The sequence below is a fragment of the Aptenodytes patagonicus genome, chromosome 3, assembly GCF_965638725.1.
Source record: "Aptenodytes patagonicus chromosome 3, bAptPat1.pri.cur, whole genome shotgun sequence".
NCBI lineage: Eukaryota > Metazoa > Chordata > Aves > Sphenisciformes > Spheniscidae > Aptenodytes > Aptenodytes patagonicus.
Genome location: NC_134951.1, coordinates 101950120 through 101972996, shown reverse-complemented (window position 1 = coordinate 101972996; position 22877 = coordinate 101950120). Strand labels below are relative to the sequence as shown.

At 42.3% G+C, this 22877-nt stretch overlaps 1 protein-coding gene across 10 annotated transcripts in view; it reads left to right on the top strand.

The window, feature by feature from the left end:
- The first annotated feature begins 230 nt into the window (after positions 1 to 230).
- Positions 231 to 22877, top strand: part of PPM1B (protein phosphatase, Mg2+/Mn2+ dependent 1B) — a 63634-nt gene continuing 40987 nt past the window's right edge. For 3 of the 10 annotated variants that reach the window (XM_076334445.1, XM_076334444.1, XM_076334436.1), the window contains exons 1-3: positions 993 to 1085; positions 17399 to 17515; positions 19707 to 19805. The gene's annotated coding sequence lies outside the window, so the exon portion shown is untranslated. Of the gene's footprint in view, positions 413 to 992; positions 1086 to 8919; positions 9071 to 17398; positions 17516 to 19706; positions 19806 to 22877 lie in introns of those variants that run through there. The other 7 variants (XM_076334443.1, XM_076334447.1, XM_076334437.1 and 4 more) reach the window with 7 other exon arrangements.

Here is a 22877-nt window from a genome sequence, read left to right as displayed (position 1 = left end):
CCGGACGCGTGAGGCGCAGCGGCTCCCGCAGGCGGGCGCGAGGCCCCGCCCTCCCGCGACCAGGAGACGGGCCCCGCGCTCCCTGATTGGCTGGCGGTGATGTAATCGCGCGAACATACGGGTACTCCTTGCCGCCCACCGTGGGGCACGGGGGAGGCCGCGCACCTCTCTCCCTCCCCGCCCGCCCCGCGACCAATCGCCGTGCGGAGCGGCGCGCGGGCCGGGACGCGCTCTGCGGCTCCGCCGGGGCCCGCCGGCCCTTCCCCAGCGCCCGCCGGCCCCGCTTTATTGGCAGGGGCGACGGCCAATCAGGAGAAGGCACCCACTGCCCGATTCACGCCCATTTCGCGAAGCGGCGGCCGGGGCGAGAGAGGCGGCGGGACTGGCGGCGCTGAGAGCCAATGGCCTGCAGGCAAACCGCGCCGGGAGGGAAAGGATGTGGCGGGGGGAGGGAGGCTGGGAGGGGCAAGGGCGCTCGCTGACAGCCGCTTCCGTCAGTCCTGCCCAGGCTGCGAGGCCGGATAAAAAACAAAGTGCGGAGAAAGACGGAGTCCGTGCGCTAGCGCCTTGATTGACAAGAGCCGCAGCCAATAGTTACCAAAGCAGAGGGGAAAAGCCCAATCAGGAAAAAGCTCTTGGGCGGGGCTGGCGGGTGAGCGGCGAACGGATCGGCCAATGACACTGACGAAGGGTAGAGCCGGCGGGGCGGGCGGCCAATGGTCACCGGGAGGGGGCGGGACGGAATGAGCGACGGCAGCAGCAGCCAGTAGGCCGGGAAGGACGCGGGGCGGCCTGGCCGGGAGCGGCGGCGGGGGCGGGGCCGGGGGCCGTGCCCTGCCCGCCCTTCCCGGAGCGCTCTGACGTGGGCGGCGGGGAGGGCGGGCCTAGCGGCGGCCTTGGGACGGGGGCTCCCAACATGTCCGCGCTGCTGGCGGCGCTTGGAGTGCGCGAGTGGGCGGCGACTGCGGCCGGCGGTGGCCAGCGCGGGTCGGCCCGCGCCTGAGGCCGAGCCAGGCCCCCCCCACAGCCGGGCCGGGCCCTGCCGGCCCGGACGCCGGGGGACGCCGGCGCTCGTCCGCCGACAGGTAAGAGGGGTCGGGGCCGGCCGTGGGTCGCGGGCGAGTGGGTCGCGTCCGGGCCGGGCCTGGCCGAGGCGGACAGAGAGGGGGAAGGGGCCGAGAGGCCGGGCCGGGCCTGGGCGCGCGTGTTACCGAGCAGCCGGGCCTGCGCGCGTGCCGTGGGGAGCGGGGGCAGGCAGCGCCGGCCTGCTCCGTGGGGCCGGAGGGGCGGCGGGCAAGGCCTGCTGCGTGTGCGTCCCCGGGGAGCGGGCAGGCGCCGCGCAGGCCCGGCCTCCGCCTCTTCCCTCCGGGGGAGAAAAGAGGGCCGGGGGCCGCACTGACACGGCCTCCCGGCGCGGGAGCCGGGGCTGCCGGGGCAGGCGCGCGGGGGAAGGACGGCGAGGAAGCGGCGGGGAAGCCGAGCCCCCCGGTGTAGCCGGGGATGGGGGCCGGTGGGCCCGCCCTCTGTGCGCCACGGTAGGGCGGGCCGGGGCGGCGGCAGGGGGGCCGGCGACCCGGACCCCGCACGCCGGCCGCTGCCTGTGGGGTGGGGGAGCCGGCGGGCCGGGCACCGTGCGGGTAGCGCAGCGTGCGGGGCGGGGAAGGGGCCGAAGGTGGCCGGCGTGCCGGTAGCTGCGTGCGGAGCGGGGTTAGGGGGCGGCCGGCGGGCCGGGGCTGTGCACGTGCATTGGCTGGGGCCGGGGGAGTGGCGGGCCGGGGGCCGGCGGTGCCCGGTGTTTACCGACGGGGCGGGGTGGTGGGAGGTGGCGAGCTGCGGGTAAGGCCCTGGTGTTGGAGGGAGAAGCTGTCGTTAGGCCTGGGTGCTTGTGAGGAGCTGGTGGCGCGCGGAGGGGGTGAAGTCACAGGCAGGCGGGCAGTGCCGGGGCGCCTGTAGCGTGGAAGGGGAAAGAAGTTGAAGGCAGCTCCCTCCTGTAGTTTGGAGCTTGCTGGCTCTGCGAACCCAGTGGATATAAACGTGATATATTTTTACTGTAATTTGTAGTTAGTCGAAGGGAGGGAGTCCTTTTGATGGGCGGGAGGCAGCTGGAAAAATCTGCATGTGTGTTGTTTTGTGTGCTGTGGTTGGTTGAGGGGTATGTTTATACCGTGGGGATGCAGGTGGTGGGTGAAGCCATGTGTATCTGGGAATAGTGGTACATGAGGGCATATGAATTTAGGAGTGACAGGTAAACAATCCTGTGTGTGTTGTGAGAAGTAAGGTGATAAGTTGGCTGGCTTCTAAGTGTTGTGGAGGAGGGAGGCCTGTATACAGCTTACAGGCACAGTGGTAACAGGTTACTGCAAGGTTCTGAACTTGTTTTCTTTGGTGGCCAGCGTGGTTAGACTTAATGTGCGAGACCTTAGTGTGTAATATGAGATGGTATGTGGACAAAAAGGCACACGTGTTCTTAATGCGTGTAAGTTGGTTTGTCTGGTGCTCACACTGAGAGTTGAGAGAGATGCCTGGCTGTCACCAGCTCAGTGAGCCCTGTTTCTTGTGTGTTGAGATGGGCTAGGGCAGCAAGCAATGTGGTCTGTCTCCTGGGAATGTGAGAGGAGCTGTGAATTGGTCTCACCTGTGAGGAAATTGAAAGGCTGGATATTTGTTGTTTGAGCTGTGGGATACAAATTGGAAAACAGGTAGCAAATGCCACGTGTTGGGGTCATGGTAGTGCTATTTGGAGAAAAGTCTGCGCGTGTCCTGGGGAGTTGTAGAACTGTAGGTATCTATATTTGTGACAGGTGTCAGGCAGTGTAAATTTCTGTCTATAAGGGCATCAGTGCACTACTCTTGTGTGTAAATTTCCAGGGATTACCATGGATTATAAGAAAGTGAGGGGGCTTGGGTGGATATTTAGAAGTAGAAATGAATGGTGGAGTCTTTGAAGGGTTTGTGTATGGTTGAAAAGGGGGGGTAGGATGAATTTGTGGGGATTATGTGTATATAGGGTGAAGATTATGTTAGGCTATGTATACATGTGTTTATCGGGGGAATGGTATTTGTGCAAAAGGGAAACTGGAGTTTTCGTATTGCTGAGTTAGTGGGAACTCTAGTCTGTGTATGGGGAGAGGAGGCAGGCATTTTTGGCTGAGGCTATGAAAAGTTGGAATGGTGTGGGGGAGGGATGATGAACAGGGTCTGCAGTCCCAGGTGTGTCCTGAGCAGGTGGGAGGCTGTGGGGATTCTTTGCTCCTCACTGTATGGAGAGAAGTATTTTATAGTTGTGACAGCCAGTGGAAACTAAAAAAGTGAATGAAGATGAGACAATTTGTGCCTGTTATGAATATTGTCAGATTAAAGGAGGCTACAGAATAGTCAAGGGGTTTCTGTTAAAAGTGCTTTTTTGTTTATTGTGTTCTGTTTGTTCCACTGGGTAAATTGTCCACTAACTTTAAGGGCAAACTTTTGCTGAAACTAGCACTCATAATGGTGTTGACAGGTCAGCAGCTAACTAAAAGCACTTAATGTGGTGTAGGCAAGCCCCATGTATGTGTGGGCTCAGGGGCTCAAAGTGTCTATTATCTATATTTACTATGTGCATTATATATACCATAACACTTTAATTGAGTGCACGTGTCCAGAAGGTATGACGTCTTCTGTACTGGACATATGCTTGTGTTTGAAAGGGGGTTAATGCATAAACATTCGAGGGTTGGAGATCTGTGAAAAGACAGTCCGTTTAGAATGGAAAGCTCTTTGGCTCAGGTGGAAATGAGGAAAAACTGTGTGTGTGTATCCCATGTTCTGCGGGTTTGTGATAGTATGTATTATCTGTTTACCCAGCCCCTCATCTCTTGTTCTGCAAAGATATTTAAAGGAGGTTGTTACATTGGGTAGTGATTTAATTAAGGCACGTAACATCAAGATGAGGGAAATGGAATTAATGTAGTATGGAGAGGGCTGTATAGAGAGCACATAGAACCCATTTTTCTTTTATTGCGATAGCTGTGAGGTGGTCGGTTAGTGAGGTAGGGAACTAGAGAAAGAAGTGTCATAGTAATTATTCTCGATAATCCAGTTCCCTTCTTGTCTCGGTGTGGAATTATCATTGTTCACTTAAACTTTTCCAACGGTGATCACTAACGTGTGCTTCTGACTTACTAAACTTGAGATCCTGTCTTGCAGAAATATAAACCCATCACAACTGAAATTACAGCTTGTGAAATCTGTGTTGAACATAGTCTTTTAAGGTGCTCAGTGTCAAGAACTACTGCTCTCAGAGGGGTCAATTGAGAGTAGTGAGTATTTCTAACATGAATGTGTTGCCTCCATATTATAAAAAGGGACAGGCAGTAAAAGTCCACTCTTAATATTTAATACAAAAAAATCTGTGTGAAGTATTTGTGTTGCAATAATGAATATCACTCTTTGGAGCGGAGTTGATTTAGACTGCAACAAGGGATTGTTGCAGACAATCTCTAGAACAATGCTCAGAGGGTACTGTCCATCTTAAATGAAGCAAACTACAGCACACCTAGCTAAATGCTACGATAATGTTCCTAGGGTGGTGTTGGTGTGGTTTTTGTTGGTTTTGGGTTTTTTGTTGGTATTTTTTCCCAAAAACTCTGAAAATTGAAATTGATCATTTGGTAGTGTCTTGGATCATCAGTCCGGTAGGAATGCTTAAATCTGCCACGTAGGCCTACTGTTGTAGCTTAGTAAGTGGTAAATAGCTGTTCTTTTCTGGTCAGCACTGGAAGATAGCTAGCTAACCATTTGTTCTTGCAAGCACAGTCTCTTTCAAGTGAACGGGAAGGCCTTGTTGAAAGAATCGAAGCTCTAGACTCTGTGTGGATTGTGGAGAGTGATTACTGTAACAGGTCATGCATATTTTTGTGTCCATAGTTGGTTTTTTTTCCTCTAATATCGATTCTTTCTGCCCACCACCTTAATTGTATCAAGTATGCTCTATTTTGGGGTTGGTTTTTTTAATTCTTGCCACCTTGTCCAACAAGTTTTCTCATCTCTCTGAATTCAGTGCTGCACTAGTGTTTCTATTCAGTTCTCAGTGAAAATGAAGAAGGATCCTTCAGATCTTGGGCCTTTTAGCAATCCAAGTGATTTGATCTGAATATTTGGTCTTCTCAGTAAATTGGAGGAGAGCAACGGTGATTTCTTTGGAAAATTGTTAAAGTAAAAATTTTTATCATGGCTCCTTCCCTATTTGTCACTTTTTTCATTCTGTGCTTCAGTTGTTTATGCTTGAACATCTTCAAGATTTGGTTTATAGATGTACAGGGTGTGAACTGTAGCTCCTTCCTTCTCACTGTCTGTTAGTGTGAATGCAGGATAAATGTTTTATGAAACTTCAAGAGGGGTCTGGTTTAGCCCTGGTCTTCAGCATATCTAGTATCTTCAGGGGTCTGTAATCTTCAGGGAACTTAATTTCAAAACCCGGACAAGTCATTGCAGGTTCTTAATTTAAAAAAAAAAAAAGGCCACCCAAATTCAAATAACATCGGACTATAAAAGCCCAGAAGAGAGAAATTGTTTGCATGGACAATGAAAGATGTGTCCCTGATGCAAGAACAAGGATGCTGAGTTTCCAAAAAGATCATCAAAACTGTTTGTCTTTAACAGACAACCTTGCAAACTCCTCAGCTGTTTGGCTGACGTCTTTCAGTCTTGGGCAGATATCTAGCATGGGGAGCTTTGGTCAAACTGCTTAAAATTTGGCAAATGAATCTTCAACAGATTTCTATCTGTATCGTGTGCTAAAGCCAAATAAAAATTCTGAAGAATTGAGTGTCACTCCAAAAGAAAACTGGTCTGAAACGCTTTGCATGAGATGGTAAGAAATAACTGAGCTGGTGTAGTTCATCTCAGTTTCTTGAGATGAGCAGTTCAGCTCATCTCAACTTCTTGAGACTTTATTGGCGTGATGAAACATAAGGGTTTGCAATGAGTGTAGGTTAAATCAGTCTTCTGGCTCTTAGAAAAACCTACATTGGGAGAGAAGGCACAAAGATGTTTTAATGTAGAAAATGATAGAAGGGAAACCCCCATATCTCAGCGGACAACAGCCTTTCTTAAAATTTCGGAGGAAATTATTCAGGCCCAGGTATTGTTCTGTTAGGAAAAATAAGTCACCCACAACTCTTTTTCCCCATGCACCATTAGTTTCTCATTAACATTACTTCAATGCGTCATTTTTTGATGTTATTACATTACTATCTTGTGGCATGGGTTCTCTGCATCTTTGGTGGGAAATAACCTTTTCATTGAGTTTTCTTTAAAATAAATAGTACAACTAGGTGCTTAAGTCTATTTTCATAAGAGTTAACAGGCATTCAGCTCAGAAGAACATCGCTTAAGGATGTTTCAGACTAGGCTACTGGAGAGCTTAAGATGGCTCTTTAGCGTGTGTGGTAAGGACAAGTCAATGACCAAAAACTTCCAGTTAAGTCACAAAGGAAAGCATCGGTCCTTGCAGTTTTCAGGGGATTAGCGTGTTAACAGAAAATGTCGTCTTCAATAATCCTACTTTTGTGTCTGCACCTCAGTGTAGGAAGTTGATGTTAACTGAATGTAGAGCAAACATGGCTCTGCATTGTTAGCATATGAATTAATTGTTTTTGTCGAGGAGGTAATGAAGTAAGATGATGATTTTGTTGAGTAGGGGAGGTAACACTTTATTGTAATTTATAAATACAATACTGCTTTGGCCTGTTCTTACCAGCTTGTCTGTCCTGCTAAAGCCAGGTATTATTTGTTCAAAACTCATGATCTTGTATTTAAAATTTTGTACAGCAAAAGAAAAATTGGTGACTGGAGAGAACAAATCTGAAATGATGGAACTATTTGTAAAGAACTGATGTTTTGATTCAAGTGGAAAACTGAAACAATGAATATTATGTTGGTCAGCTTATTCAAAAACAAAAAAACCTCTTTTCTGGGCAGCTTTGTTGGTTAAGCTGATGTGCAAGTAATAAAAAGCATTATCGAGCACATGCTGCTCTTCCTTTCCTGTCACCAGCTACAGTGGAGCCATTGATGGGAGTTATTGGGTTGTGTTTTCAGCGTTATTTAAAAAGTTTTATAAAACAGCAAATGTAGGTGATGCATGAATTGTGTAGATATTGGGGGGTTTTTTTAACTGTATTCAGAGAACTTTCCTAGATGTATCCCACTAGCTTTTGATACTCCTAACTGTAAAGGGGTGGAAGGAAAAGTGGATGTATGATGAGACACTGCTGCTGTGGTTACTTCAGGAAAAGGAACACTCAAATTCACAGCGCAGCCCTCCTTTTTAGGGCTAATGAGGTGTGCATTGGCAACTTAAGTCTGTGGGTTTAGTTACTGCTGCTTGAGGCTCTCGTAAATGAATGGGCAGTATCTGCCACATTGATTATATTTACATTAGGAAGCAGTATGCTGCAATTGAAGAAGATCGTACGAGTGAAGCAGTAAGTTAGGCAGACCCAGTGTCCACAGTGTGTGTACTTCATGGGGCTTTATTTTAGACCAGTTGTAGTCTGGTGCTGTGGACCGAGTATACTCCAAACATTACTGGGTATTAGATGTTTTCCCAGAGTTTTGGTTTAGGTTAATCTGAGAGATGTCCAGATCATGTGTTCAGAAACTTCTTTGAGATGTAAAGCAAAGCACAGTTAAGTGGGGTGACTCAGATTTACTTCAAAAGTGCACTCCTGATCCAAACTAAAGTGCTAATATAGATGTACTGACTGGGTCTCTAAAAGGCACCTTGGAGCATTGCAGAGGGTGTTGAGCGATGCAGAGGACTGGATTCTGCCTTCTGTCTCCTAAATGCTGTTGTCAGGACTGCAGAAATTGTCCTGCTGCTCTCTGAGTAAGGATTGTTTGTTTTATCTTGACTGGTAACTGAATCTCTGTTCCCAAATTCTTGTTGCTAGTTTTGAAATTGTGTGTGAAAATGACTGGTGTTAAAACAACAGTAAATTCTGGAAAGTAGTTCTTTCATGGTTTTACTTCAGTTAACCAAGACTGAAACTAGCTGTGTGAGCAACAGGTTATGAAGCCTGACTTCCTGTGGCTTTGTGTCTTGGGGTTGGATTTTTCTGGGTATACTGTATTGTGAGCTCTGACAGTATTTTCACGTGTTTGGAGCACTATCTGTCCTGCTGTCCTGTATGGGAAGTTATTTTTGGTAACATAGCTGAGCTCCTGCTGCACTTGTCCTCAAGGGGCACCAGTTCGGATGTCTTTCCTTGATCTGACTGTTTATTTCTACAAAACTCATAGGACCTGATTATCTCTGAAATATTTACCCTTGTGTTAACTTCTGAATTGTGGCCAGTTTCAATAAAATTTGAGGGCGGGGGAAACGACACACACCGTAACTTGGCTTCCTAAGGTTGTATTTTATTTATTTTCCATTAATGCTATCTCTTGTTTTACTGTCTTTTTATATTTGCCACTATTTTAAATTTCTTCCGGAAGAGTTAAAAGCATTCCCCCCACACCTAACATTTCAGGCAACATATCTGGAAGTAGGAAATTATGTTCCTAATGGCAACTTCTTAAGGGATGCTAAAAATCTCTTCTCCATAGGATAGATGAAATTCTTCAGAGTATCCAACATGCTTGTTAAATGACCTCCAAATAAATATAGACAGATCTAAAGTTGCATATTGTAGCCTTTTGTAATACACACGGTAATACACACTGGTACCACGTATGGTAGTTTTGGATCATGATTCTAGGAGAGAAGTGAATGAAGGTTTCGAAAATGAATGATGTATTGAAGCCTCTGGAGTACAGCTAGATTGGATTTTGAGGGTGGTGGATTAGGAATTGGAGGGGGTAGGGACTTGTGTTTGTGATTGCCCTTGTGACCTTGAAAAGCTGCTGAAACTAACGTGCTTTGAAACTTTTCAGATGAGAAATACTGTACTGAAGCTATATGGTACTGCAGGCTGAGTTCTGAGAGCTCTGTCTTCGGTGTATAAAGCTGAAGAAACTGTTCCTTTTGGTTCTATTTTAAGTGGGCCTGTACTCAAAGCACTGACTTCAGAGAGCTTCTGTAAAGGTATGAAAGGTGAATCTAGCAGAGATGTTACTTAGTTTCTTTCTGTGTCCTTTCTGCTCCTGCTCTCCATTTCCCTAGTATAGTAATAAAATACTTGTTTTATTTGTTCTAGTTCCAACAGGAAAATCTCATCCTGGTCAAAAGGTACTCTGCATACCAGTTTGTGCACAAGACCTCACTTCAGATATGGTACTAGTTGCAGGCACTGGTTTCTACTGTCTAACATTAAAAAAAAAAGTTTGATTCTCTGTGGGGCATTTGAGAAAAATTGTTTATAGCTGATTTTTCAAGAATAGGATACTCTTCTTTAGTGTATGTATTCAAGACAAATGTGAAGTGCTTTTCTTATTTCAGCTGTTGTAAAACTTGAATCCAGACCTAACGGAGGTAGTCCATTGACTCCCCGAGGTAGTGATCAGTCCTATATCTTAGAAGGCAAAGAAGCTCCATCTATCTCAATAAAGCCCCAGTGCACAAGACAGTCTGTTAAGACTCACAAATGTCTCACTTTGGGTGTCATCCATAAGAACTGAAGTGACACCTCTAAGGAGGTTATTAATGATGTCTAATTACAGGTGGGATTTACAGGCATCTTTAGTGAGTGTTATACAGTAATTGTGGGACTACTACCTATAGGTGTATCAAACTGACTCCTCAGATGTGATGTTTATCCATTTGCTAGCTTGTCATGTCTTCTGCGTCTTTACCACTTTTCCAGGAGACATGTTACAGCAAGGGATTTTTTGTTTCACTTTTCCTTTTCTCTGAGGTAATGTCTTATTTTAATGTTCTTTTATGGGGTGTAAGTGTGAAAAATACTATTGTACTACTAATGATAATATTAAAATATCCAATACTTGATGTGGTTTTGTTATTTCCTGCTCTTTCTGATTGCTTAGGCTGATGGATGAATTTATTGGAATCATCCAAAGTCTAGGTTGTGGCTGATTATGTTTCTGAGGAGCACTTTTTCTAAACTAGTAGAAGGTTGTGCATAAAACTTCAAATAGTAGGGGTTTTATACATAAGGAAAATGAAAACAATCTTGTGAAAACAATAGCTAGAGCTAATACTGGGGGGAGAGGGGTGTGTGAAATTTGTTCTGTAAATCCTCCATAAGTGCACCACAATTGAACTGCTGTTTAAAAGATAATCCAGAAGTTCATAAGCATTCAGTCATTTAAAAGATGCTGTAATAATAGCAATTGCTTGTTTTGTTGGGAGGCTTTCCAACCAGTCCTCCTTTAGATTCCGTGCATGTCTTACAATGTAAAGACACTGGAAGCAGCTTAAGGTGACTCTCTCTTTTAATAGTAATTTGTGGGATCAAGGAAAAGACAAGCATACTACCTTTGTGGATGATTACGTTGGAAAGAGAATGTTTCACAATGTTTGCTAGAGTCAAATAGCTGTGCAGTCTCCTCTGCAGGCAGGCCTTGAGAGGCCATCTGTTTTTTATAAATGGTAAAAGCTATAGTTTAACAATTTCCTATGTTTTAAAATTGAAATAATAATTAGGCGTGTGTGTGATGTGGAAGAGAAGCATTGTTAAGACTCTGCCATAGTGACATTAGTGTTTTGTATCCTACTTTTATAGTAAACAACAGAATTTATTTAACTTCTGTTTCCTCTTCGGTTTGCCTTATGCTGGGCCATGGCTATGCTTCTGTATGTTTTATTACTATATTTGAGTGTGAGAGTGATGGAGAGACTCTTAAGAGCTGTTGAAGATCAATATCTAGCTTGTAACATTAAATCCAATAGGATGACTTCTCACTTTCTTAATTGGAATGCACCAAACACAAGCAATTCTAGGCCAGAGAAGTCGTCTAAAATATTTAATTAACTCAAAACAGTAGCTGTTGTTAACTATAACAGCTTACTATATGGTTTTGACTATTGTTTCAGTATTGTTTTAATTTAAAGAAAAAAAGGAATGCTGTCAACTTAGAATATCTGACTTTTGGAGGGAAGGGGATAAGGTTACAGACTGTCAAAACAATTTCTGATGGTTTTTTAACATGAAGTGAAATGGGGCTTGACTTACAGAGTCAGAGGGGAAGAAATAAAATTCCAGTATAGTTCAGGATTCTTGAAATGAGCTTGTGTGCTGCTGTTGCCAATGGCAGGGAGTAGAATTTAACATGGTCAGAAACATGTCACTGGGGAAAGTACTCTGAAATTGTATTTTTTTAAACCCTTTATTAATTTATATTTAGAAAATATTTTCCTTGAAAAATGCTATATATTCTCAGATACATTAAATGACCATGCTATTTTCAGTGTAAAGTTTTCCATGTTTCTGAATCTGTACAGAGGGAAAGCAGGGCTCCGTATAGGAAAAGTAGTAGTCAGTTACTGCTTGAAGTGATCTTTTTTCACTGCTGTTTTGTTCAGGGTTACTAGATTCAAATGTGTTTTGTCTAAACAAAAACTTGGGGTAGCAATTCCGTAACTGAAGTAACTCATTTTTTTTGAAAGGTGTCTTAAGGTTTGTCCAGACATGAAACCTGGTTATGTTGTCAGTTTCATAAAGAATATGAAGCTGATGTGGAAAGCTTCTTAATATGTCTCTCCATATAGTCTCTTCCTCCATAGGTCTTGTTTGTTTATTGAAGCACTGATTAAAACAGAAGCTCTTGCATAGAAAGCAGACATGACAGCTTAGATCTGTCATGAATTGTCAGATTTGTGCTTGAAGCCTTTCTAAAGTAAGTAATGGCCCTAGAACACTGTACTGGAATCTCCATCATCCTTTTCTGTTATTTATCTTCTTTTTAGTAATCATCTTAAGCTATCACTAGTACAAAAAGAGTCGGTGAGCCTGGACGACCTGTGAGCAAACTTTCTTCTGCACAGTTTATTTTGTTCCAATTTCAGAACTGTTGATTCTTTCCACTTAGTGTTTATCCTCTCCTTTCCTTGGATCAAAGTCTGATACTGTTACTGCAGGAGAGAAACTGAAATGAGGCAGGAGAGGAAATGAAAAGTAGTGTTCTTAGTGAGGAAGAAAACTACAATGCTTCCTAAAGAACTGAAGTCATAAATTCACTGAGAACTTAAGCTAATCCAGAGAATACTTGAGTAGGCAGAGCACACTATTCATCAAGGAGCGTTCTTCCTTATTCTCTTATCACAGGGTTCTGTCTTCTGTTCATTTGTCTGTTCATCGTGTGGAAGACTTTTATCAGCAGATATGCAACACTTTATAACCAAGTTCTGCTGTCTGCCACTAGTCTACTGGAATTATTTGCCTTTCAGGGGTATCATGACTCTCTGATACTGGCTGGCATGGGTAAAAACCAACAAGTATAAGCTGACCACTGACATCTGTATTGCTGAGTGAGATGGGGAGGAGCTTCTTTATATTAGTCTTAATTCTTTCCTTTTTTTTTTGTTGATGTGTGGTTTCTTTGAGCTCATTCTCTCCTGTTGTGTCCCTTCTTGGGAAGGGTTGGGGGGGAATGGGAGAAGCTTTAGTCTATAGTGCTTTTTCCTGAACTGTGTGAAAGTTTTTTTAGGTTTTTTTTCTCCACCCTGAACTGTGTAAAAAGTCCTGCAGATAGAGGAAAACAATGCATGGCATGATCTAATCTTATTATGGATTTAAGGTGTCATGGAATTGGTAGACTCGCATCACTGTCGCTGAGGAAGCAAAGATTCCTAGAAGGTCTTTGGGTGACTGAAAGGATGTACTTGGACTAAACTGCCATGTTCAGAGAAAGAAAGGAAAATTAGAGTGAGCTGATGTGACCCAGAATTATTTTTCCATTAAGAGGGAAAAAGCAATAAAGCTTGTTTGGTTCAACTGCCTTCAAAACCCTAGAGACAGGACAAAGGTAAACCCAGCACAGTTAAAGTAGCAGCTAGCATGTAATTCAGTTGAAGCTGAATTTTTAATTCTGATTTTCTTCTGTGTTGGTTTCTAGTCATTAAATCTTATGCTACCTCAGTGAGAGTGCTGGGCACTAGATACATCTGCTTCCTTTGTCAGCCAGGCACTGTTGTTATTTCTTTACAGCTATTTAAAAACAATGGATGTAACATCTTGGAAGCTGGCTCACTTAATGTACACAATATAGCTTTGTTTTTGTCTCTTCCTTATGGGGAGTTCATTCTGTCTACCCAAACAGCTTTCTGCTACATGCTGCCTAGTTAGTGAGCATCTGGTATTCCTCTTTTTAGTTAAAGGTCCTTAGAATTGTTTGTTTTTTCACCACTTTTAAATGTTGATACAGTACAGAAAAGAGAGTTCTTGTTAGGCCTCTGCATGCACTCAGGCATTTGCTTCTGGAACCCACTCATAATCTTGACTGTTTCATTAAGGAAGAGGTTCTCATAATTACCTAAGTATGTTAGTGCTGCTGTATTTCTGCAGTCTTCTGCCTCTGACCATGTGCTCCTCTTCCTCCTCGTGCTGATACTTGGCTGTGTCTTATCTGATAGTGAGAGTGTGTATGTTGGGTATCTATTGCTGAGGTTAATTTTCTTTTAGTTTAGCTTCTTGAATCAGCTTGCTACATGAGGATATGAGAACAACTACCGATGCAAAAGTTGGAGCAGAAAGTACATGTGGCAGGAGGTGGGCTTACAGCAGTTACCAGTTTAGCTTAGCCTAACTTCTAGTAAGACTGCACCCTGAGATGTTTCAAAGGAGGGTTTTTTTAAGGTGTAGTTAGTAACATTGGTTCTTAACACTAATGGTTTGGATAACTGATAACCTGTCTTGCAAGTGGAAGTTCTAAATTTACTTGGAATGTTACTGCTGATGAAGAGAAGACCATACTGGAAGTCCCACAACTGACAGTGTCAGCAGTGTCACCAGCCATGTTGCAATCCTAAAGTAAAACATGCAGTTAAATATTGATGTTAAAACCTCTATTATAACTAAATTAAAAATGCCCATCTCTTCTTTTGGATTTTCCCCAAATGCAGAGCCTGCTACAGATGTTGATATGACTCCCTTCACAGCAGTCATTCTGGTTTAATTAAATAGCAGCACTTGCTGACAAGAATATCTTTATTCTGTAGGCACATGAGAATACAGCAGAAACAAGAACTTTACATAGCAAAGGTCATGGTAAGGAGTTTGTCAGAAAGTTCCTGAGCGAGTCAAGCTGTTTTTCTGTGCTTTTTGTCACGTTTGCAAATTTCCTTAGGGGATAAGAGGACTGCCTCTGCTCATCCACTGTGGTATTGGCATTGTTCACTGCTTAATGTGGAGCTAGAGTATCTTATCTACTCCCTGCTTCAAGCATAAGTTTTGGGGAACTGCAACAGGACTGAAGTATTTTGGGTGAAACATGAATAATCTCATCACTGGTAGAGACTAGAATTTGAGGTTGTTTTGTCAGGCACTGACAGTTTTTGTGTCCAGAAGTTCCTGAATTTGTTCGAGTTCAGAGGTCTCAGTAAAGTGGATTTTCTTCCAGTACAGTCCAGGAGAAAATCAAACCATCTGAAAAGATGTAAGCAATCTGAATGTCAGAAATTCTTTCTAATGTGCATAATGAAACATGTTTAAGTTTTCTTGGCCACTTGCTAGTCTTTTCCACTCCTTTCTCATCCCTTTCTCTGCCACCACTTTCTGTAATAAATTTTAGGTAGAGTTATGAACACCAAGTTTTTCCTTTTATAACCTCTGCTATTACTGTCTTGTTGCCAGATACCTTGAAAATTAGCCAGAAACTCAATTGTTTGATGGCTGTGTTCACTTGTTTTGAGACCTGCTTGTTTTTATGCACAGAGTTCTTATATTTAGGCTTTGGAACATTTGAATTTTGCAAATTGTTGAAGCCCAGAGATGGTTCCTGTGCACTGTTTCAGGCATCCTTGCTATGTTATATAATAAAGAAAATTTTCTATTTTACTTGCTAAAACCATTAAATACTGCTTTACTTGGATAGCACTATCAATAAGTAGTTTATATCAACCTGTAGCAAAACATTTCTGGGGCCTTCGAAAAAGCAGGTGACTGGAAGTAGTCAGCATGGCTCTACTAAGGGTCAGTCATGCTTGACCAACCTGACTGACTTCTTGTCAAATGACCAGGTCTTCAGCTGAGGGGAGAGCAGTGGATTTTTTTTATTTTGACCTTAGCAAGGCTTTTTACAGTGTCCCACAGCATACTCCTATTTACAGGCTGAATGGGAGGATGACTAGACAAGTGAAAACTGGTTGAAGAGTCATCTCAAAGGGTGGCTGATGGTTCATACTCTGCCTGGACAGCAGTTACAACTGGAGCTCCTCAAGGGTCTGCTGTGAGCTACTCTGTCTTTTTTTTAATGTTTTTATCAGTGACCTGGAGGAGGAGGTGGAATGCACCTTCATCAGGTATGTGGTAGACACAGAACTGGGTGGCTCAAAGGCAGGGCGGCCATCCCGAAGTACTTGGAAAGGCTAGAGGAGTGGGCCCGTAGGAATCTTACAAAGTTCAACAAGTCCTGCTTCCAGGATCGGTAACCCTCCTGCAGTGCTACAGACTGGTTGGATTGTAGCTTTGCTGAGAAGGACCTGGTTCTGGTGAACAGCAGGCTGAATACAAGTCAGCAGTTCACCCTGGTAGTGATGAAAACAAACAGCTTTATTCCCCTTTAGTTGGCATTTGTTCCAGATGTTCCCAGGCTGCATTTGTAATACTGTGGCCCGTTTTGCTCCTGTTTTCCCTACCCCCAACAAGAACAACGTTGATGAACTTGGGGCAAGTCCACCAAGATGGTCAGGGAGCTGGAGTATGTGACCTGTGAGGGCATGCTGAGAGCCTTTCGTGGCCTTGTTGACCCTGGAGAAGAGATCCTTAGGAAGGACCCAATAGCAACCATCTGGTATATACAAGGATGGATACTGAGAAGATGGAGCCAGTCTCTTTACTGAGATGCACAGTGGGAAAACAAGAGACAATGGTCATAAATTGAAATGGGTGGTTATGTTGGAAAAATTTTTACTGTAAGGATAATTAAGAGGTTATAGGAGGTAACCTGTAAGCCTCTGTGGAGGTTTTCAAGACCTGAGTAGATAAAGCCCTAAGCAACTGGGACTGAGTTGAACTGTATGACCTCATAGGTCCCCTCCACTCTGAATTATTCTTTGAAGAATCGCTCACGGCAGGGACCTAAGTAGCCAAAATAATCAATACATTTTGTTTTATTTGGAAACTTTGTTCCTTGTGCGAGTGGCATTTATTTCTAGTGCTGCTAAATAAAATAGCTTGAACGTAATAATGTACTCTTGTTGAGTATTTTTGATAGTAAGCATTAGTTACTTGAAATCTACCTATTGAATAAGCAAGATACATTAATTGAATAAGCTCATTTCACCTAAGAAAGGCAAAATATTCTTTCTCAGTGTTGAAAAAAGTTTTAGAACTTTATAGTGATCAATATGTCTTGTCTCTCACTTGCCTTCACCCATTATTCTGAACCTTGTAGTAAAACAAAGCAATTTGTAGAGCATTTGTTGTTTGAATTTACTGGGAGGAAAGAAAGATACTGGAAAAGGGAACTAAATCTCGGTTTCTCTGAGATGGGTTCACTTCCTTCTTTGCCCAGGCCTATGAAAAGAAGCTGTTATCCTGGATGCTACATGTAGACATCTCTAAAACGGAGAAGGCTTTAGTCAGATTCATGCTGCAGAAGTTACATACTGGTATATCTAGGCATGGTGGATTTAACTGTGATAGCCCTTCTCACGCGTTTGTGAGAAAAGCAACTCGTAACCATGATAATTTTTGCTTATTAGTCAGGTGTCTTTCTGCTTTTGCTTTTAAAGAAATCTATAGTGGCTAGTAACAGGCTTCTTTGTCATGGTTTCTGTGCTTTAGAATAAGTCTGAATCTCAACTTTTAGTCTCTTTTCCTTTGAGTCCAGAATCTGGGTATATTCTTGTAAACGATTGCATTAGTGTGCCAGACTTTTCCATCCTCTCTCCACTTACTTATGCGTATGCACGCATGTTTATATGCAGGCTCGCTCTCTGTCACGTGGTTGTACGTATTCCTGGTTTGGAAATGGATTTGCTTACACCTCTGTGAAGGTGGTACGTATTGACAGTGGGAGTTTTTTTAGCAAGTAGTGGCCATTGAATGGTGTGGCTTAGATCACTTCATACTTTCATCTCCAACAAGTGAAAGGCGTTCACGTGATCTCTTGCTGCATTACCTTAGACAAGTAGGAACTTCTTTACTAACTTGGCTGCTTCCAACTGGTTCATGTATTTTATTAGTTCCAGTCTAGAAGTTGCTATTAAGCAGTTCTTGAGCTATAGATTTTATTGAATGTCATGTTGAACGAGGAGAGAAATTGGTCAATTCTTCCATCTTACTACTTTCAGACTCACAGGCTCTTCTGCTTTATTCACCCCCTAATATACAAGGAAGAGTCTCTAAAGTGAATCTTTATCAGAAGGAAAAAGATCTGGAAGAAATTTGACTTTTGTACTACGTTCAAGGTAAGACTTTCAAAATTGTCCAAGATCAGATGACAAAAAGCATGAATACTGAGGCTTGCAAAATGGTACTATTTCTGAGGTCTTGGCTTCTTGCGTATTATACTATTCCTACAGAATATTATGAATATTTATCAAGTATTAAATACTTCTGCATAATTATGTGGAAATACACTAATGATCAGAGGCATATAAGCTAGCTGTGGCTGTGTTCCTTAACTAAAACAATTAAGTAGGTTGCTACATGTAACGAATGTTTAACTATGCAAAGCTGTCTTTTGGGTAGCATAGGTGTTCCCACTTCTAAAACTGATACACTAAGCTGCATGATATAAAATGGAATGTCTCACTAAATTGGCAGTGTCTTAGTAACTCTTTCTGGCTTACTTTAAGGTCCTGTGCTGAGCTTGTAATTTCTCTATGAATGCAATATTATAGCTCTTGAGTGACATTTCCAGTCAATTTCAAAATATCAGGAACTAATTACGAGTTAGAGGGCAGATTTTCTGCATTTTTGAAGGAATGGTAGATGTATTTCTTTCAATAAAGCCATAGCTTCAAGCAGCTATACAGTTGTCATCTGTCTGCAAGTTCAGTCAAGTGGTAGGAGCCATTGACATCATTCAGCAGAGTGATACCATTGCCTTCAGCTTCCATGCACAGTTTAACAACATGTTTAATAATGTTTGTGTTGTTCCCACACCACCCCCAGGGAAGAGTGGAGGATATAACAAGGACCAGGGGGATAAAGCCTGTAGCAAAGTGAAATTCCCTCCAGTGGGACCAGTCTTGGGGGGAATGTTGATGGACTGTCCTGTTGACTGGGCTAGCATTGTGTTCATGGCACTCAAAGAGAGGAACTGAAAAAGTGGTTCAGAAGAATGGAGAGGCACATAGCTATCCCTTGCAGAGACGGTAGTTCGTGTAAGAAGGGGAATACAAGGCCATAGTATCCAGCCATAGAACGGATGGTGGAGACATTCACGTGGAGTCACTCAGAAGGATGTAGGAGATGTTTTGGGGACTGGAAGGTACAAGTAGCACTTAATGTAGGCAGCTGGTTGCCTAATGCTAGCTCTTCAATTTTGGGGGGGTGGAGACCTGCTGAAATTGGCACTCATTGTGCTGAATTCAGCACCTATTTGAAGGCTCAGATCAGCAGTCTTCTATTCATGTACCTATTTCTAATTTGTTGTGACTGTGTGGTTCTGTTTTTTTATATAGTGGGAATTATCTGTGTAATCCCCAAGCTGAATGTCTACTTTTCTTTTTAAACTGCTAAATTCATCAGATTCTTTCAGTTGTCGTTCTGCAAAAGCCTGAATACTTGAGTATTCCTTTGTGAGCCTTGATATTATTTTTTTTTTATGGATTCCTAGTTTAATCCAGGCAGTTTGTTAAACTTAGTATAGAATACATGCAGGTTAAGCTTTACATGTAGTAAAGTGGTAAGACTGAGATGCGAGCTTTGGAAAATATAAATCATTTTAAAATATCTTGACATGTTGTCTCTATAAATGGCATGACAGGGTAGGGTGTCTGTCCCCTTGCTACAATTAATGTGTTCTTTTATGCGTCTTTGTGCTAAGATGTTCCCATCACCATTCAGTCCAGCAAGGGCATGTCTTGCAGCCAAGAGTGTATAGGAGCAGTAACCTTTGGTGGAGCTGGAGATGGTGTCTTAAGCTGTGTTATCCAAATTTGCCTGCAGCTGATGTCTGACCTGATGAATAGCATAAAATGAATGTTGAATTATTAACATGCTTGCTTCCCGGAATCCTTTTTGCTGTCAAGTCCATGTAGACCTATCATTACTGCATTGACTGTCTGTAATGCCCTTAAGCACCCTCTCTAATATTGATTTCTTGAAAACTGGCACGGTCTTCTTGCATGTTAGTTTTAACGTTCTTATTGATAAAATTGCCCTTTGAATTTTTGCAGGTATAGGTCGACACATATTGTGATACTTGCATAGTGGCGAAATTTAAAACAGTTTTTACTCAATAGATATATTTGAAACTTCAGCATTGAAATATATATTGTAAATCAAGAGAGTTTAAACTGTATTGATTAAAAGTGAGTCAAACTAATTTATTGTGAAACTGAAGTTGCAGTATTAATTGGACAAAACTTTGAGTATTTAAGCTTGCAAGTTGCCAAATGGCTGCTTCTTGCCAAGTACTCCTCTGTTTAGATGACAAGTGAAGCAGTTCAGATAGCCTCAATGCAGACACCTGAAAAAGATTCCATGTGTCCAGGCAACGATACTGGAGACTGCTGCCAGGAAAAAAAGGTAACGGAAATTTGCTTCACTCTGCAGTTCCTAGAGATAGTAATTTTTTTAATTAGACTTCAGACTTTTTCTTTAAAAGTTTCTCTAGCCTGATGGAAAAGTAGAGCATGCTATAAAACTGCAGGGGGGAGTACTGTGTTCTCTGAAGTAGTCTGACAAGCCATCTGTGATCTAAAACCTAACTTTCTATAACAAACTGTGGATTGAATAGTATGTATCATGTGATTACAGGTATATTGATCCTGTTACAGTATGGCAGTATGTCATTATGTATCATGTAGGATCAGCTGCTTCTCTTAAGCATTTGTTTATAACTGCCTTAAAATGCTTTGAGATGTGCCTTATTTGAAATGAACCAAATCAACTGGGTTGATTTAGGAAGCAGATAAATCTGTGTTAGCAATAAGGGAGCAACTTTCTAAGCAAATAGACCCTCTTAGAAATCTTAAGATGTCTTTATATTTCTAAGTGCTGATTCTCTTCATACTAATACAGTATGGTTACTGAAGTAACTTTGCTAATAGGCAGAAAAAATTTCTTAACATGGAAGAGACTAAGGAAAAAAAAAGGTGTTCTAAAACTGTAATTGAGGTCTAAAAATAACTATGTATTTTAACAATTCCTATTTGGAGGCTTCAGTTCCTGTATTATTTAAATTAGTTCTTTTGGAAGATTGTGTGTGTGTAGGCTGTTAGTTGACGTAACAGATGCTTGAATTATCTTTTTCCAAGTTGTGTGCTTTGCAGTAAACATTAAAATGCCTATAACATAGTCAGTGTTAATATTTGGCAGCTTGTAGTGCTGATGTTCTTATATTACTGATTTGAATCTGCTGGTGATTTTATTATGGTGTTGAATGACCTTTTTTTGCATTTAATTTAACTCCTTTTGTATATAAACCTAGCAAGTGGTAACATGGCTAAAAAAGCCACAAATAGATCCAAGTGGTTAAGTAGTGTGGCAGAGAATTTATGCCTCCTGTAACTGTCTGCACAGGTACATCAGCAATGTCCAAGTTCATCTGCTGTGATGGCTCAGTTTTAGTTCATTTGTAACTGAAGACTTGCCCTTAGAAGATGAGGGAAGAATAAGAACCTTACTTGCATTCTTGGAAAGAGGGAAAGTCCTTCCCCTAATCATCAGTATCATATATAAAGAAATAAAAACCTACTCTTTCTATCCCTTATAAACTTGATAAAACTTGATTTCTGTCGTTGTCAAACATATCAACATTAGGGAATTCTTACTGTATTTTCTGTACCTGGTGCTAACTGAAATACTGTAATTTTGATCTTTTTGCTCGTTTTTCACTCCACTTTGTGGAGTTTAAATTCCTTCTAAATTTTGGATATACTCATGGTCCCAGTTAGGGTTGTGTGTATTATACATGTTAGGGAAAAATGTGATTAGTTGACATGCATATATTTTAATGGCTTAATTCCCCTGATAGGCAAAATGGGATGCTATTGTGCCTTTGAGAAACCTGTGTGGGATATTTGCTCTAAATACCAGATCTGTACAGAAAGACATGTTGTAGAAACAGGGTTTAAGCTTTTCTCTGTCAGGAGCAGCAGAAATACAAGATGTGGTATCGAAGATAAAAAAAACCTCCTTATTGACTTCAATGGTAGTAGCAAGACTTCATTCAAAAGCTGACTTGTTCTAAATGAGTTGCTAGCCACTAGATGCTAGGGTGAGATTCTCCACCCAGATGCAAATTAACTTTTGAGAACTCTAGCTGTTAGCTGGCTTAAAAATCACTGAACACTGTTCAGAGAAGAATTAGTCAAGATAGCCTTCTGCAGAGAATCTGTTCTTCCCCTTTGTGAGCATTTCCTATGATAGACTCACAATGATACCAATCCTTTGAAAACTATGAAACTTCCTGACTATATCCTACAGCTAGAGCACCTTAAAATTTTGGAGCTCAGTCACCTTTGCTGTCTTAGCAATGAAAGTAGACAATTATGTCAGGTTTCTTACCTCTTTATCCTATCACGTTTTGAAGTCTGCAACAATGGAGTTTCTTTATTATCCAAATGCACGTACTTGCTACAGAATTAACCGATCTGAAATCTGTTGCTTTCTCTGATTTTCCTGACAACTGCTTCTGTGAGAGTTCTTCATGGTCTTACACTTAGGACGTTTTCTTGAAAGGCTTAGCAAGAAAGGGCTAAGCCCTCTTTACTGCATAATCAACAGAGGAAGTTTTTATTTGCAAGATTACTTCTGGATTTGAATAATACCGTAGTTTTCTAACACCTTGCTCTTTTCCTGGGGAAAGGAATGATAAACTCTGGATGCTCTTTAATACTGCTATAGTAGCTGGAGTGGATGAGAGTTCACTTCTGTGTGAAGTGAGGTGTGGTTTAGGGACATGCTGTTTTGGCCCAGAGGACTTCTGAGTAGATGTGCCCTGTAATGTTATCAGATGACAGGTGTGGTAGATTCTTTCTCAAACACTTAACCAGTGCTCAGGCTGTGATTTCTGCTTGTTTTAAGCAGGTGGCTATTTACAAAATCTAAGTAATCCACCTGGAGTGACTGTATTTTTTTAAACATTGTTTTGAAGGCCAGATGTTCAGAGGCAACAAATGGACAGATGGTTGCAAACTGACTCATTAGCTATTGCTACCTAGGTGTTCTAGCTAGTAAGATGAGAATAAATTTACCTTATGGGGGAAACACTGTAGGAATGTGCTCAAAAGATAGGCACTTCAGTAATAGTAAACATGATCTTATGTTGCCCATGCAAATCACTCTGGTGTGTCTGAGCTGGAATTTTCAATCCCCCCATCAGGAAGGTGGATGTTTGCAGACTCTGCCCTTTGCATTAAGAAAAAAGAAACACAAACCCATGTGGAATATGAACACACCTACCTCAATCTGCAACTCCTGGATTGCCGTGGAAGGCATATCTAGAACTTTACTTACACTGTAGCCATAATGTAAGATATGATAAAAGCTAGTCAGACTTTTGCAAGCTCTTCTCTGGAAAGTCCTAGCAGCCCCAATAAACACGTTTGTTCAAAGTAAAGTCCTTTGCTTACAATCCTTCTTTGTAGTTTAATT